At 45.8% G+C, this 14,815-nt stretch overlaps 1 protein-coding gene across 7 annotated transcripts in view; it reads left to right on the top strand.

Annotated features, from left to right (window-relative positions):
- IZUMO1 (izumo sperm-oocyte fusion 1) overlaps positions 1-14,815 on the top strand; it is a 393,444-nt gene that overhangs the window by 180,960 nt on the left and 197,669 nt on the right. For all 7 annotated transcript variants that reach the window (XM_063942733.1, XM_063942731.1, XM_063942732.1 and 4 more), the window contains 2 exons: positions 3,181-3,255; positions 13,177-13,260. The gene's annotated coding sequence lies outside the window, so the exon portion shown is untranslated. The remainder of the gene's footprint in view (positions 1-3,180; positions 3,256-13,176; positions 13,261-14,815) is intronic.

Below are 14,815 nucleotides of genomic sequence, written 5' to 3'. Positions count from 1 at the left end.
AATAGTATCCCCAATTCAAATTACGCAACTCGCTTTACACTACATTAGTGCCCCTTATACACAATGCCCACATTAGTGCCACTTATGCATAATGCCCACAGTAGTAGTGCCACTACTACACATAATACCCGCAGCAGTGGTGACCCTTATGCAATTCCCCACTGTGGTGGTAGTTCCCCTTATGCTATGCCCACAGTGGTAGTGCCCCTTATGTAGAGCCCATAGTAGTGGTGCCCCTTATGCAGTGCCCCTAATGCTCCCAGGAGTAATACCCCTTTTGCAGTGCCCCCTATGTAATGCCCCCAATAGTAATGCCCCCTGTTGTAGTGCCCCCAGTAGTAATGCCCCCTGTAGTAGTGCGACCTGTAGAATTGCCCCCATTAGTAGTACCCCCAGTAGTAATGCCTCTAGCAGTATTGCCCCCAGTAGTAACACCCCCTGTAGTAGTGCCCCCTTATAGTTTTGCCCCCATTAGTAGTGCCCCCTGTAATGCCCCCAGTAGTACTGACCCGCATACAGCCCGGACTCTCAGTTTGTGTATTTAGTATGTTTTTCGTAATATGTTTTGGTCTGACTGTTATATCTTAAAACTGAAACCAATACTAATTCGGCCCTATCAACATTTACTTGCTGATTCAAATAAGGATCACCGTAATCATATGGTATAATCTATCCGGTACTAGATATGCAAGTTAATAGTCAGCGACTGCAGAAGTGATTAAGTAATATTGCTTCATATCTTTTACTGTTACATTGTATATGTGTTTATTATGTGAATGTCATTGTGGTATAAGCTATTATTAATTAATGCTATTTGGCTAATAGTTAATAAATACTGTCCTTTTTAATATATATGATCTTTAGTATATAATATTTGTGCCCCTATTGTTGGTTTATCAATCATCTATTTCCGTGTCTTTAGAGCACTACAGCTAAAGCTCTCCGTTATGACAGGAAAACACCATAACCCTCACACGTCAGATGCATCCACGCGCCACTCAAGCACACTTATCTTATAAAATAAAGACACAACAACTGTAATTGACGTGAAAGGGGTCAGCTTTTATTTTCTGACTGAGAGGAAGGCCTATTAAATACTAAAACTAAAATGTAGACTTCCCTCTCTAACTAAGGTGGCGGGGAGAAGAACGGTTAAACATGATAAACGTAACATGGGTGATCGACATCATAATACAGAAAAAGCTAGCGATAAAAACATATGTGTGAGGGAGCCTTCTGCCCCAGATGTTCCGGGATCGGCCTCCTGCCTCCTTCCCGGACATTGAAAATCAAAAAATCCAAGGACAGGGGTCGACCTTCTGCCACTACCCCTGCCTACCAACAGTTGTAGGGACGGAGGTACGCTCCGCCCCTACGGGGTAAAAAATTACGTATGTTATTACATATGTGGATGGCCCCGCCATCCACATATGTTTATACCAATTATATGGACCCCACTTGGTAAAGTGATGCCCGTAAACTAATTCAAAACTATGAAATTTACCTAAAAGTACACCCAAACTTCTAACCTTGAACTCATAATTAAAATTACCATTCTATAGCTGTATGTCACTATGGACTTGATCCAAATTTGTACAATATTGCACAGCCGCAGGCAAGTGGCTGTGTAATACTGTAAGCTAATATACCAATGCAACATATAAATAGACGCTTCCTGTCTGTTTCCATGATTACACTGTGGGGGTTGGGTACGGGTGACCGGCAGTCACGATCCTGGTGGTGAGCATACCGATGCTGGGATCCCAGCCAACAGAATGCTGACAGGGGAGCGAGCGCAATGAAGACTCTTGCGGGCGCGCTACGCTCACCACACTGCGGGTTCATTGGCTCGCTGCGTTCGCCACAGGTTCTATTCCCAATCTATGGGTGTCGTGGACACCCACGAGTTGGAATAGTCCTGGCCCCCCTTGTCGGCATTCTGGCATCTGGGATCCCAGCATCACTATGCTGACCACCGGGATCCCGACCGCTGGGATCATAAACATATCCTCTCTGCAGGACTATCGGTCATCTGAGTAAACTTTTGTCTCGAATCCATAGCCGAGGTCAGTAAATCTGTGTCACCAGAAGCAGACACTGGCTTTGGCGCTCCCACAAAACAGAGGCATCACACCTCTGTTTTGAGGAATGGAACCGATCGCCACCACTTAACGGCCCCAAACGCCCTCAGCCTGTCAGTCAGGCTGGGGCTTATGATGGCACTGTGTGGAAACACGCAGGACCTGTTGTGCACATGTGCAGAACTGGTCCTGTACATGCACAGTGACCCCACCATCGCACTTGTATGCTAATCATGGGATTAGCGTGTAAGTCTGAATCAGGTCCTATATACAGTAAGCTATGGAGTGCTATGTTTTTCTGGCTGAAAGAGAGCCTGTGTGCATCCACATGGAAAATTCTGGAGCATATTTGATGCCTCTCCTGAGCATGCAGGAAAGGTCCTACTGTACTAATGTCCTAATTCATTTTTACATGAGATTTTTTTAGCAACTTTTTTATTTAGGCAATTTATTATTATTTAAAAAACGTTTGTATAAAAAAAAAAGAACTGCAAATTGTTCCTTGCTGCTAAATGCAGCAACAGGCTGTACACACAGTGACAGCGCTGTATGGTAATGCAGCGGGAGGTGTCTATTACAAGCAGACAGCGTCTATTACAAGCAGGAGGCATCTCCTGCTGCTTTAGTGATCCGTTCTGCGTCTTAGGACGTATCACTGGATCACTGCGACACCATTGGGCGGCTTGCGGTACCATGGGGATCGCACAAGCCGTCTGTTGCAGATCCTTGTAAAAGGCAAGGACAGTGATCCTGGCCTCTTCCCTCCCCCTAAATGATGGTGACACACCTCCATTTTCACAAACAGAGGCCGACACTGACCCCAAATAGCATCAGACTGTCAATCACTGATTGGTACTTTGTGCATCAGGATGCAGATCCTTTCGGGGTCTGAATTGGCCCCACTCAGCAATTTTAAGTATATTTTCAACAGGTAATTGTTGGTTAAAGGAGGAAAAAAGGTCCAGGTTTCTAGGGGTTTCTAGGGGCAAAGTGCTTTCATCATTTCTAGATGTTTTTCTCGCACAGACCAAATGGGAAGAACTTTTGTCAATTTGCCATCAAATCAACTTATCTTTTGTATTCCATGTTTTTTTCCTAGATAGGCAGGCTATTTTTGAAATTACAGAAGCATACAGGCAATGTGTGGAACTGATTGAAGAAAGCAGCTTTAAAGGTACTATTTATATCTATGTATATTTATTTGTGACTGAGGAATTCCTCTGTAGTTATTAATAGTAAACTAGTGACTACACTACCTGATGTGAATATCTCACATTGTGGCCAACTGACTAAACATATTACGATTCACTTATTCAAGCCAATCCTATCAATGTTTGTACCAGGGCCATAACTAGGTGTGTGCAGAAGGGGCACCGCACATAGCGCTGCAGGGTAGGGGGCGCTGTTGGCAGCACTTGTCATTTATCTCTTTCAATTACTTTCACTTGCAGCTTCCCTCCTTTTTGAAGCCCAGCATCTCCTGACAGCCCTTGTCTCCTACCCTGAGCCCTTCTATCGCTAATACCTATACAACATTCTTGAACTCAACATGAGATTCTTTGTTAGTCAGTCACACTGACCTTTATTACATTTCAAGATGCTGACATACCCGGGATTCAAACCCATTGCCTGTGGCATTGGAGTCAGACAATGTATTCATTGAGCTATCTGCCCTTGCATAGGAAGGTAGATAATTCTAATCTAGAGAATTACCTACTATTTGAAGCTTACCTTGTACTTTGTGAAGGAGTGATCAGCATTGCGCTGAGCAGATCTATGTAGTATGTGGCTGCAAGAGATTGGATGTGTGGCTGCACACTACACAGATCTGCTCAATTGCAATCCTGAAGTACCAATAGACTCATATAGTGTTCATAGTTTTTATGCAGAATCACATAGCTCATTGAGTAGTGTGTTTAGAATTCAGCAGGTTATAGGTTTGAATCCCGGATATGGCAATATATTGAAATGTTTTATTTAATAAAGGGTATTATAACTGAATAACAATGAGCTCTCAAGTTAAGTGCATGAATGTGGTATAAAGAGGATTTGTTTCAAATCCATTTTCTTGCAGTGGTCTATAAATGTGTGTGTATTAGGCTCACGGATGTCACGTGTTTTGGATAGCCAATAAGATTCGGTTTTGAGAACCGAGTAAAACCGAATCCGCTCATCTCTATTATTTATATATAATATATTATAATATATTATATATAATATATATACTGTAACATGTGGGAAGGGGCATCATGGCATGGGCTTTCTCTGGGACCAATCTTGTAATGCCCCTTCCCCACAAGGCATGATCCTTATGTCCCTATTGGAAAAATGGGGGGGGGGGGGATCTCTCTCTGGCACAAGCCTCTGAGTTGTACTTCTCTTCTATTTTAATGTGTGTGAAGTAATCTTTTTTCTCTAACGTCCTAGTGGATGCTGGGAACTCCGAAAGGACCATGGGGAATAGCGGCTCCGCAGGAGACTGGGCACAACTAAAAGAAAGCTTTTAGACTACCTGGTGTGCACTGGCTCCTCCCACTATGACCCTCCTCCAAGCCTCAGTTAGATTTCTGTGCCCGGCCGAGCTGGATGCACACTAGGGGCTCTCCTGAGCTCCTAGAAAGAAAGTTTATTTTAGTTTTTTTATTTTACAGTGAGACCTGCTGGCAACAGGCTCACTGCATCGAGGGACTAAGGGGAGAAGAAGCGAACCTACCTGCTTGCAGCTAGCTTGGGCTTCTTAGGCTACTGGACACCATTAGCTCCAGAGGGATCGACCGCATGGAACTGGCCTTGGTGTTCGTTCCCGGAGCCGCGCCGCCGTCCCCCTTGCAGAGCAAGAAGCAAGAAGAGGTCCGGAAAATCGGCGGCAGAAGACATCAGTCTTCACCAAGGTAGCGCACAGCACTCCATTGCTCCTTATGCACACTTCACACTCCGGTCACTGAGGGTGCAGGGCGCTGGGGGGGGGGCGCCCTGAGCAGCAATAAAAACACCTTGGCTGGCAAATATATCACAATATATAGCCCCAGAGGCTATATATGTGATAAATACCCCTGCCAGAATCCATAAAAAAGCGGGAGAAAAGTCCGCAAAAAAGGGGCGGAGCTATCTCCCTCAGCACACTGGCGCCATTTTCTCTTCACAGTGCAGCTGGAAGACAGCTCCCCAGGCTCTCCCCTGTAGTTTGCAGGCTCAAAGGGTTAAAAAGAGAGGGGGGGCACTAAATTTAGGCGCAATATTGTATATACAAGCAGCTATTGGGAAAAATTCACTCAATATAGTGTTAATCCCTAAATTATATAGCGCTCTGGTGTGTGCTGGCATACTCTCTCTCTCTGTCTCCCCAAAGGGCTGTGTGGGGTCCTGTCCTCAGTCAGAGCATTCCCTGTGTGTGTGCGGTGTGTCGGTACGGCTGTGTCGACACGTTTGATGAGGAGGCTTATGTGATGGCAGAGCAGATGCCGATAAATGTGATGTCGCCCCCTGTGGGGCCGATACCAGAGTGGATGGATAGGTGGAAGGTATAAACCGACAGTGTCAACTCCTTACAGAAAAGGCTGGATGACGTAACAGCTATGGGACAGCCGGCTTCTCAGCCCGCGCCTGCCCAGGCGTCTCAAAGGCCATCAGGGGCTCAAAAACACCCGCTCCCTCAGATGGCAGACACAGATGTCGACACGGAGTCTGACTCCAGTGTCGACGAGGTTGAGACATATACACAATCCACTAGGAACATCCGTTACATGATCCCGGCAATAAAAAATGTGTTACACATTTCTGACATTAACCCAAGTACCACTAAAAAAGGGTTTTATGTTTGGGGAGAAAAAGCAGGCAGTGTTTTGTTCCCCCATCAAATGAGTGAATGAAGTGTGAAAAAGCGTGGGTTCCCCCGATAAGAAACTGGTAATTTCTAAAAAGTTACTGATGGCGTACCCTTTCCCGCCAGAGGATAAGTTACGCTGGGAGATATCCCCTAGGGTGGATAAGGCACTCACACGTTTGTCAAAAAAGGTGGCACTGCCGTCTTAGGATACGGCCACTTTGAAGGTACCTGCTGATAAAAAGCAGGAGGCTATCCTGAAGTCTGTATTTACACACTCAGGTACTAGACTGAGACCTGCAGATAGTGCTGCTGCAGCGTGGTCTGTAACCCTGTCAAACAGGGATACTATTTTGCGAACATAAGACGTCGTCTTATATATGAGGGATGCACAGAGGGATATTTTGCCGGCTGGCATCCAGAATTAATGCAATGTCCATTCTGTCAGGAGGGTATTAGAGACCCGACACTGGACAGGTGATGCTGACTTTAAAAGGCACATAGAGCCTTATAAGGGTGAGGAATTGTTTGGGGATGGTCTCTGGGACCTCGTATCCACAGCAACAGCTGGGAAGAAAAAATTTTTACCTCAGGTTTCCTCACAGCCTAAGAAAGCACTGTATTATCAGGTACAATCCTTTCGGCTTCAGAAAAGCAAGCGGGTAAAAGGCGCTTCCATTTTGCACAGAGACGAGGAAAGAGGGAAAAAGCTGCACCAGTCAGCCAGTTCCCAGAATCAAAATTCTTCCCCCGCTTCCTCTGAGTCCACCGCATGACGCGGGGGCTCCACAGGCGTAGCCAGGTACGGTGGGGGGCCGCCTCAAAAATTTCAGCGATCAGTGGGCTCGCTCACAGGTGGATCCCTGGATCCTTCAAGTAGTATCTCAGGGGTACAAGCTGGAATTCGAGGCGTCTCCCCCCCCGCCGTTTCCTCAAATCTGCCTTGCCGACAACTCCCTCAGGCAGGGAGGCTGTGCTAGAGGAAATTCACAAGCTGTATTCCCAGCAGATGATAGTCAAGGTGCCCCTACTTCAACAAGGACGGGGTTACTATTCCACACTGTTTGTGGTACCGAAACCGGACGGTTCGGTGAGACCCATTTTAAATTTGAAATCCTTGAACACATACATAAAAAAATTCAAGTTCAAGATGGAATCGCTCAGGGCGGTTATTGCAAGCCTGGAGGAGGGGGATTACATGGTATCCCTGGACATCAAGGAGGCTTACCTACATGTCCCATTTACCATCCTCACCAGGAGTACCTCAGATTTGTGGTACAGGATTGCCATTACCAATTCCAAACACTGCCGTTTGGACTGTCCACGGCACCGAGGGTCTTTACCAAGGTAATGGCAGAAATGATGATACTCCTTCGAAAAAGGGAGTTTTAATTATCCCGTACTTGGACGATCTCCTTATAAAGGCGAGGTCCAAGGAGCAGTTGTTGGTCGGAGTAGCACTATCTCGGGAAGTGCTACAACAGCACGGATGGATTCTATACATTCCAAAGTCACAGCTGGTTCCTACCACACGCCTACTGTTCCTGGGGATGGTTCTGGACACAGAACAGAAAAAAGTGTTTCTCCCGCAGGAGAAAGCCAAGGAGCTGTCATCTCTAGTCAGAGACCTCCTGAAACCAAAACAGGTATCGGTGCATCACTGCACACGAGTCCTGGGAAAAATGGTAGCTTCTTACGAAGCAAAATTCCATTCGGCAGGTTCCATGCAAGAACCTTTCAGTGGGACCTCTTGGACAAGTGGTCGGGATCGCATCTTCAGATGCATCGGCTGATAACCCTGTCTCCAAGGACCAGGGAATCTCTACTGTGGTGGCTGCAGAGTGCTCATCTTCAAGAGGGCCGCAGATTCGGCATACAGGACTGGGTCCTGGTAACCACGGATGCCAGCCTTCGAGGCTGGGGGGCAGTCACACAGGGAAGAAATTTCCAAGGGCTTTGGTCAAGTCAGGAGTCGTCCCTACACATAAATATTCTGGAACTGAGGGCCATTTACAATGCCCTAAGTCTGGTAAGGCCTCTGCTTCAAAACCAGCCAGTACTGATCCAATCAGACAACATCACGGCAGTCGCCCATGTAAACCGACAGGGCGGCACAAGAAGCAGGATGGCGATGGCAGAAGCCACAAGGATTCTCCGATGGGCGGAAAATCACGTCTTAGCACTGTCAGCAGTGTTCATTCCGGGAGTGGACAACTGGGAAGCAGACTTCCTCAGCAGACACGACTACACCCGGGAGAGTGGGGACTTCATCCAGAAGTCTGCCAACTGTTGGTAAACTGTTGGGAAAGGCCACAGGTGGACATGATGGCGTCCCGCCTAAACAAAAGACTAGATATTGCGCCAGGTCAAGGGACCCTCCGGCAATAGCTGTGGACGCTCTAGTGACACCGTGGGTGTACCAGTCGGTTTATGTATTCCCTCCTCTGCCTCTCATACCAAAGGTACTGAGAATAATAAGAAAACGAGGAGTAAGAACGATACTCGTGGTTCCGGATGGGCCAAGAAGAGCTTGGTACCCAGAACTTCAAGAAATGATATCAGAGGACCCATGGCCTCTACCGCTCAGACAGGATCTGCTACAGCAGGGGCCCTGTCTGTTCCAAGACTTACTGCGGCTGCGTTTGACGGCATGGCGGTTGAATTCCGGATCCTAAAGGAAAAGGGCATTCCGGAGGAAGTCATTCCTACGCTGATAAAAGCCAGGAAAGAAGTAACCACAAACCATTATCACCGTATTTGGCGAAAATATGTTGCGTGGTGTGAGGCCAGGAAGGCCCCAGCAGAGGAATTTCAGCTGGGTCGTTTTCTGCACTTCCTACAGTCAGGAGTGACTATGGGCCTAAACTTGGGTTCCATTAAGGTCCAGATTTCGGCTCTGTCGATTTTCTTCCAGAAAGAACTGGCTTCACTGCCTGGAGTTCAGACATTTGTAAAGGGAGTGCTACATATTCAGCCCCCTTTTGTGCCTCCTGTGGCACCTTGGGATCTCAACGTGGTGTTGAGTTTCCTGAAATCACATTGGTTTGAGCCACTTAAAACTGTGGATTTGAAATATCTCACGTGGAAAGCGGCCATGTTATTGGCCTTGGCTTCGGCCAGCCGTGTGTCAGAATTGGCGGCTTTGTCATGTAAAAGCCCTTATCTGATTTTCCATATGGATAGGGCAGAATTGAGGACTCGTCCCCAGTTTCTCCCTAAGGTGGTTTCAGCTTTTCACTTGAACCAACCTATTGTAGTGCCTGCGGCTACTAGGGACTTGGAAGATTCCAAGTTACTGGACGTAGTCAGGGCCTTAAAAAAATTATATTTCCAGGACGGCTGGAGTCAGGAAAACTGACTCGCTTTTTATCCTGTAGGCACCCAACAAAATAGGTGCTCCTGCTTCTAAGCAGACTATTGCTCGCTGAATTTGTAGCACAATTGCCGCATCCTAAATCAGTAAAAGCCCATTCCACGAGGAAAGTAGGCTCATCTTGGGCGGCTGCCCGAGGGGTCTCGGCTTTACAACTTTGCCGAGCTGCAACTTGGTCAGGGGCAAACACGTTTGCTAAATTCTACAAATTTGATACCCTGGCTGAGGAGGACCTTGAGTTCTCTCATTCGGTGCTGCAGAGTCATCCGCACTCTCCCGCCCGTTTGGGAGCTTTGGTATAATCCCCATGGTCCTTTCGGAGTTCCCAGCATCCACTAGGACGTTAGAGAAAATAAGATTTTACTCACCGGTAAATCTATTTCTCGTAGTCCGTAGTGGATGCTGAGCGCCCATCCCAAGTGCAGATTGTCTGCAATACTTGTATATAGTTATTGTTAACTAAAGGGTTATTGTTATGAGCCATCTGTTGAGAGGCTCAGTTATGTTTCATACTGTTAACTGGATATGGTATCACGAGTTATACGGTGTGATTGGTGTGCCTGGTATGAGTCTTACCCGGGATTCAAAATCCTTCCTTATTGTGTCAGCTCTTCCGGGCACAGTATCCTAACTGAGGCTTGGAGGAGGGTCATACTGGGAGGAGCCAGTGCACACCAGGTAGTCTAAAAGCTTTCTTTTAGTTGTGCCCAGTCTCCTGCGGAGCCGCTATTCCCCATGGTCCTTTCGGAGTTCCCAGCATCCACTACGGACTACGAGAAATAGATTTACCGGTGAGTAAAATCTTATTTTTTTTTATTCATGATCTGTTGAAAACTAATCAGATTTAAAGCAGTATGGTAGTAACGTGTGCCTCATTTGTATACTCTGTATGGGCTAGATGCATCATCGCTTGGAAAGTGATAAAATGGAGAGTGAAAAAGTACCAGCCAATCAGTTCCTAGCTGCCATATCACAGGCTGTGTTTGAAAAATGTCAGTTAGGAGCTGATTGGCTAATACACTCTCCATTTTACTTTCCAAGCGATGATGCATCTGGCCCATAGTATGTTACTATACAAATGTCTTCATACATTCTTAGATACACAAATGTCTTCACAGCTACCGTTTACACGGTTGCTTATGTAGCAGTGGGATCTATTCAGATCCCTCACCGCTTTGCTCTGCAGTCTATAGATAGCAAGCTTGCAAGCAGGGCCCTCCTACCTCTATGTCTGTCTGTCTGTTTTTGCCCAGTTTGTTCTATTACTGTTGTTCTTCTAATTGTAAAGCGCAATGGAATATGCTGCACTATATAAGAAGCTGTGTATAAATAACAGAAATAGTGCTGTGGCTTGGAGCTTCCATCCATCCTGCCTCCCAGCTCTACTGCTGCTGCATGCTCCCCATATCCCTGCCTACCTCCCCGCTGCACTTGTGTTTGCCGTGGTATTTATAATATAAATTATTATTAACAAGTGTCTGCATTGTTCATATATATAGATATTTATTCCTTATTACTCCATCTGCTTGCCTATTTTCACCATTTTGCTCACAAACCCTGCAATGTTAATAAACTTGTACTGTCTGTAAAATATACTTTATTATATTTATATATGTATTCTTCACTGGCTCTACTCACTCTTGTGAGTGATTGGATGCTTCATCATGAACAGGCCCCCTAGTCCTCTCACATCTACTTTTGACATAATGGCAACTATGCCCTATTCTTGCCCAAAATGAAACAAACACTCTTATACTGAACATTCATCTTTCATCTCCTGCCTTGACTAGTACAGCCTCCACTTACAGCACCTGGCATTAACTTCACCCACCTATCCCTGCTTCAATCCACCTTAATTGTAACCGCAAGATTGATCTCCTTTTTGCATCTCTCCACATCCCCACTCCTCTACAAATCACTACACTATGGGGTACATTTACTAAGAAGTGATGAGAGCGGAGAAGTGAGCCAGTGGAGACGTTACCCCATCAACCAATCAGCAGCTCTGTATAATTTTATAGTATGCAAATTATAGATTTTACTTCAGTGCTGATTGGTTGCCATGGGCAACTTCTCCACTAGCTCACTTCTCCGCTCTTATCACTGCTTAGTAAATGTACCCCTATGTCTTTGTGTCCTTTCATTGGCATTTCTGTAATGAGTGCAATGTGTACCACACACACTGAACACACTGCACCAATATTTTTATACTTACCTTTCCAGAGTCCCATATCGGGGGCTGCAGCCGGGGCGAAAATCTCTTCCAAAATGGCCACCGCACATGCGCAGTAGTGAAATTGGTCTATGGAACATGGCAGGCACCATGTTTCCGGAGACCTGCTCATGCGCAGTAGACTCTGGCACAATGCTGGAGACTACTGCGCCGGGCAGGGGTGGGGGGCCCACCCGGAGTCTATACAGGGGCCCCCTCCTCTGTTAAAATGTCTCTGTGTCCATCATAATCTAGTTCAAATTATTCACTCTTACCCGAGAAGTTAACAACAACTCCTAAATCTCTCCTCGGATTACCCTCCCCCTGGCCATCTTAAATCTAACTCTGACCAGTGTCATGCCTCAACTCTAATAACCACCTCTGACTTCCTCCTGCAAATGTTCTCCAATGCTACTACCCACTTATGGAAATCCCTATCTCACACAGTTAGACTCTCCCACACCATGATTTCTTTAAACGCTTAAATACCCATCTCCTTATTAGAGCCCTTACCTACTCCCACCTATACTACACCCTCACAACGGTCCAAACCTATACGCTGAGTTGAGACTACTGTGGGGGTAGGATATAGAAAGGGGTGTGGCCAACTCCAGGAGGCATGTTCATGCCACCACCAGGCTAAAACAATGTCAAATATTATGCTTCAATGCGACCTGCTCTGCAAACGGAGATATTTTTCCCCTTCAGCAGCTGGCCCAGGCCCTTCCAAGAGGCTTAGCCCAGATAATTACTACCTGTTCCCCTTACACTCCATCCTCTTGTCTCAGATGTGCAATCTTCTAATTAGATTATAAAGTTTGCAATATGCAGAGATTTCCATAGTCTTTATTTTGATGTCTTAACGATAATAATAATAATAATAATAATAATAATAATAAATACTCTGCCAATCATTTTTTATGAGCCTCTTCTATCAGTCAGTTTAAAAATATTTATTATTATTATTATTATTATTATTATTATTAACAATAATAATAATAATGAATTAATTTATTTATTTATTAAGAGTTTCTTTAGTGCAGAAAAATTCCATTGTAATTTACAATTGGAAACAACAGTGATAAAATAAAACAAAACAATTGGAAACAACAGTGATAAAACCAAACTGGGTAATAACAGACAGACTGATTGACAGGCAGCAGCAGTGAGGGGGTGGGGAGTGGGTGGCGGGAGGGCTTAGTTCCGTTTTCTAGGAGAGGAGAACCAAGGCTCTGTGTGTCACCACGCAGACTTCATGGCCTCGCAACCCACATTTCCGTTGGCCAGCTGCGCAAGCTGAGGCTTACTCAGCTCCTTCTCCCGATGGTCACGATGTTGGATCCCAGCTTGCAACACTGGTTGCAGTGCTGGGATCGCAGCTACATGCAGGTGGAGTGTCTTCTACTGAGGTGTCTCCTGCATGCCCTTCCTAGAGATCGGACAGTAATTCAATGCTGCTTGCATGCGGGATTGAATTTCCATCCATCTCTGAATTAGGCCCATAATCTGCTCGGCAGACACGTTCAGCAGTTTTTCCTGATGCCTTTATCAGTGGCCTTAATGCTACATTTTGAATACAGGTAATATAATGTGTATTCCAACGTCTGAGCACTACTTTTTCTTATTACACTACATCCCCAAATGTATGTCTTATGATCTTTTAAAATATAATCTTTTGTGATTCTAGGTGACCAGTTTATCAACATAATAGGAACAGAGTTCAAGAAACTAAAAGAAAAATTCAGAGTTATTCTTGCAAAGTTCAGTAAAAGTAAGTGAGGTGATAATTTACAGAAACATGATGCAGATGTGAATGGAGGGGCATCGCTGCTGCTTACTAGTGATGCACAGATATGGTAATGTGACACGAGGCATCTGGTATAAGTAGACACCTCCTTCTTGCATTACTGTTCCGAGCTCCATCCTAGGACACCAACGGCTGGCTGGTGCAAGCAGTGTCAGACTGGGGCATGTAGGGCCCACCGGGGGAATGCAGTGGTTGGGGCCCATGTTTAGGGGTGTGGCCAGTCTTCTGAGGGGGTGTGGCCTGCCACCTCATTGGTTTGACTATTAGAGAGTGCAACGTCTGGGCCCCTTCATAAATCTATACAGTAAATTCAGCTGCTGCTGCATGCATGATAATGTACCAGATTAATAACAGCAATACACTGTAGAAAATACACCATAGTCCAGTATAAGGTAACATATGTATAATGTATAATTCAAGTGCACAGTCTAGAACCTGATCCTTAAAGCAGGAGGTGGGCCCTCAGGCAGTGGGGCCCACCGGTGGTTTCCCCTGTACCCCTGTGGGCCAGTCCAAGCCTGGATGCAAGGTGACCGCCGCTTCTCGTGCCAAGAGGCCAGGAAATTTCTGCACTCCACCAAAAATGGAGGCGACATGCCTACATTTTGAGAAACAGCGGTCATCGCAGTCCCTTTTACATTATTGCAAAGTACGAGGCAACTATTTTGGGTGCACTCAGTTGTTCTATCTAATGACTCAAATTAGTCCTTGCCACCTATCAGTATGTTTTTGAACTGGGGGCCTGATACAGAGATGGATGCTTTTTGCAATAGATGTGACTTCTTTGTACGCAGCGACTGTGTGATAATATGTTAATGTTATGCAGCAGGAGGCGTCTCGTATAAATAGACGCCTCCTGCTGGCTTCTCATCGGATCATCTGCATGACCATCACTCATCTAAGTAACACTCATGTTACTCAGGGTGACCCTGAAATTCACACTGCCGAAGCCAGTGATGCTGAGTCCACGGACACAACTATTGTCTTCAACACACCCAGAAAACGGTGCTGACTCACCCCCATTTTCTGCAGTGCTGCCTGATGCTGCCTCATCGCCGCCCACAAACACCGTCAGCATGTCATTCTGCAGAATTTGGAGCCCTGCGTGCGGCATAGCAGCCAAGGAAATGCCAATGCTCAGTGCAGCTTCTGTGGTTGCATAGATCCAAAAACAATGCGGATATGCGTAAACATCTCTTAATTCGTCCCTGTTCGACAGAACTAGAATACTCAAAGCAAAACCACACAAGCATGGTGAGAACATACAAACTACACACAGATAAGATGAATCCAATACCCTAGCAGGAAACAAAAATGATTAACTGTGCCCCTGCGCTGGAAAGTAAACACAGAATGTAAATATTTCATTGGCAGAAATTTCAGCCAATGACAGGAATTCAATTACCGGCAAAGGGGGCAAGTTGCCATTGCCGCAGCATTTAAATGTCAGCAATGGCAGCCTGTCTCGTACACTTTGCCCGGCCGATTCGCTCCCCTTTTCACTCAAAAGTGGCACTAC

The sequence above is a fragment of the Pseudophryne corroboree genome, chromosome 10, assembly GCF_028390025.1.
Source record: "Pseudophryne corroboree isolate aPseCor3 chromosome 10, aPseCor3.hap2, whole genome shotgun sequence".
NCBI classification, from domain to species: domain Eukaryota; kingdom Metazoa; phylum Chordata; class Amphibia; order Anura; family Myobatrachidae; genus Pseudophryne; species Pseudophryne corroboree.
This window is presented reverse-complemented; position numbering and strand designations above follow the sequence as displayed.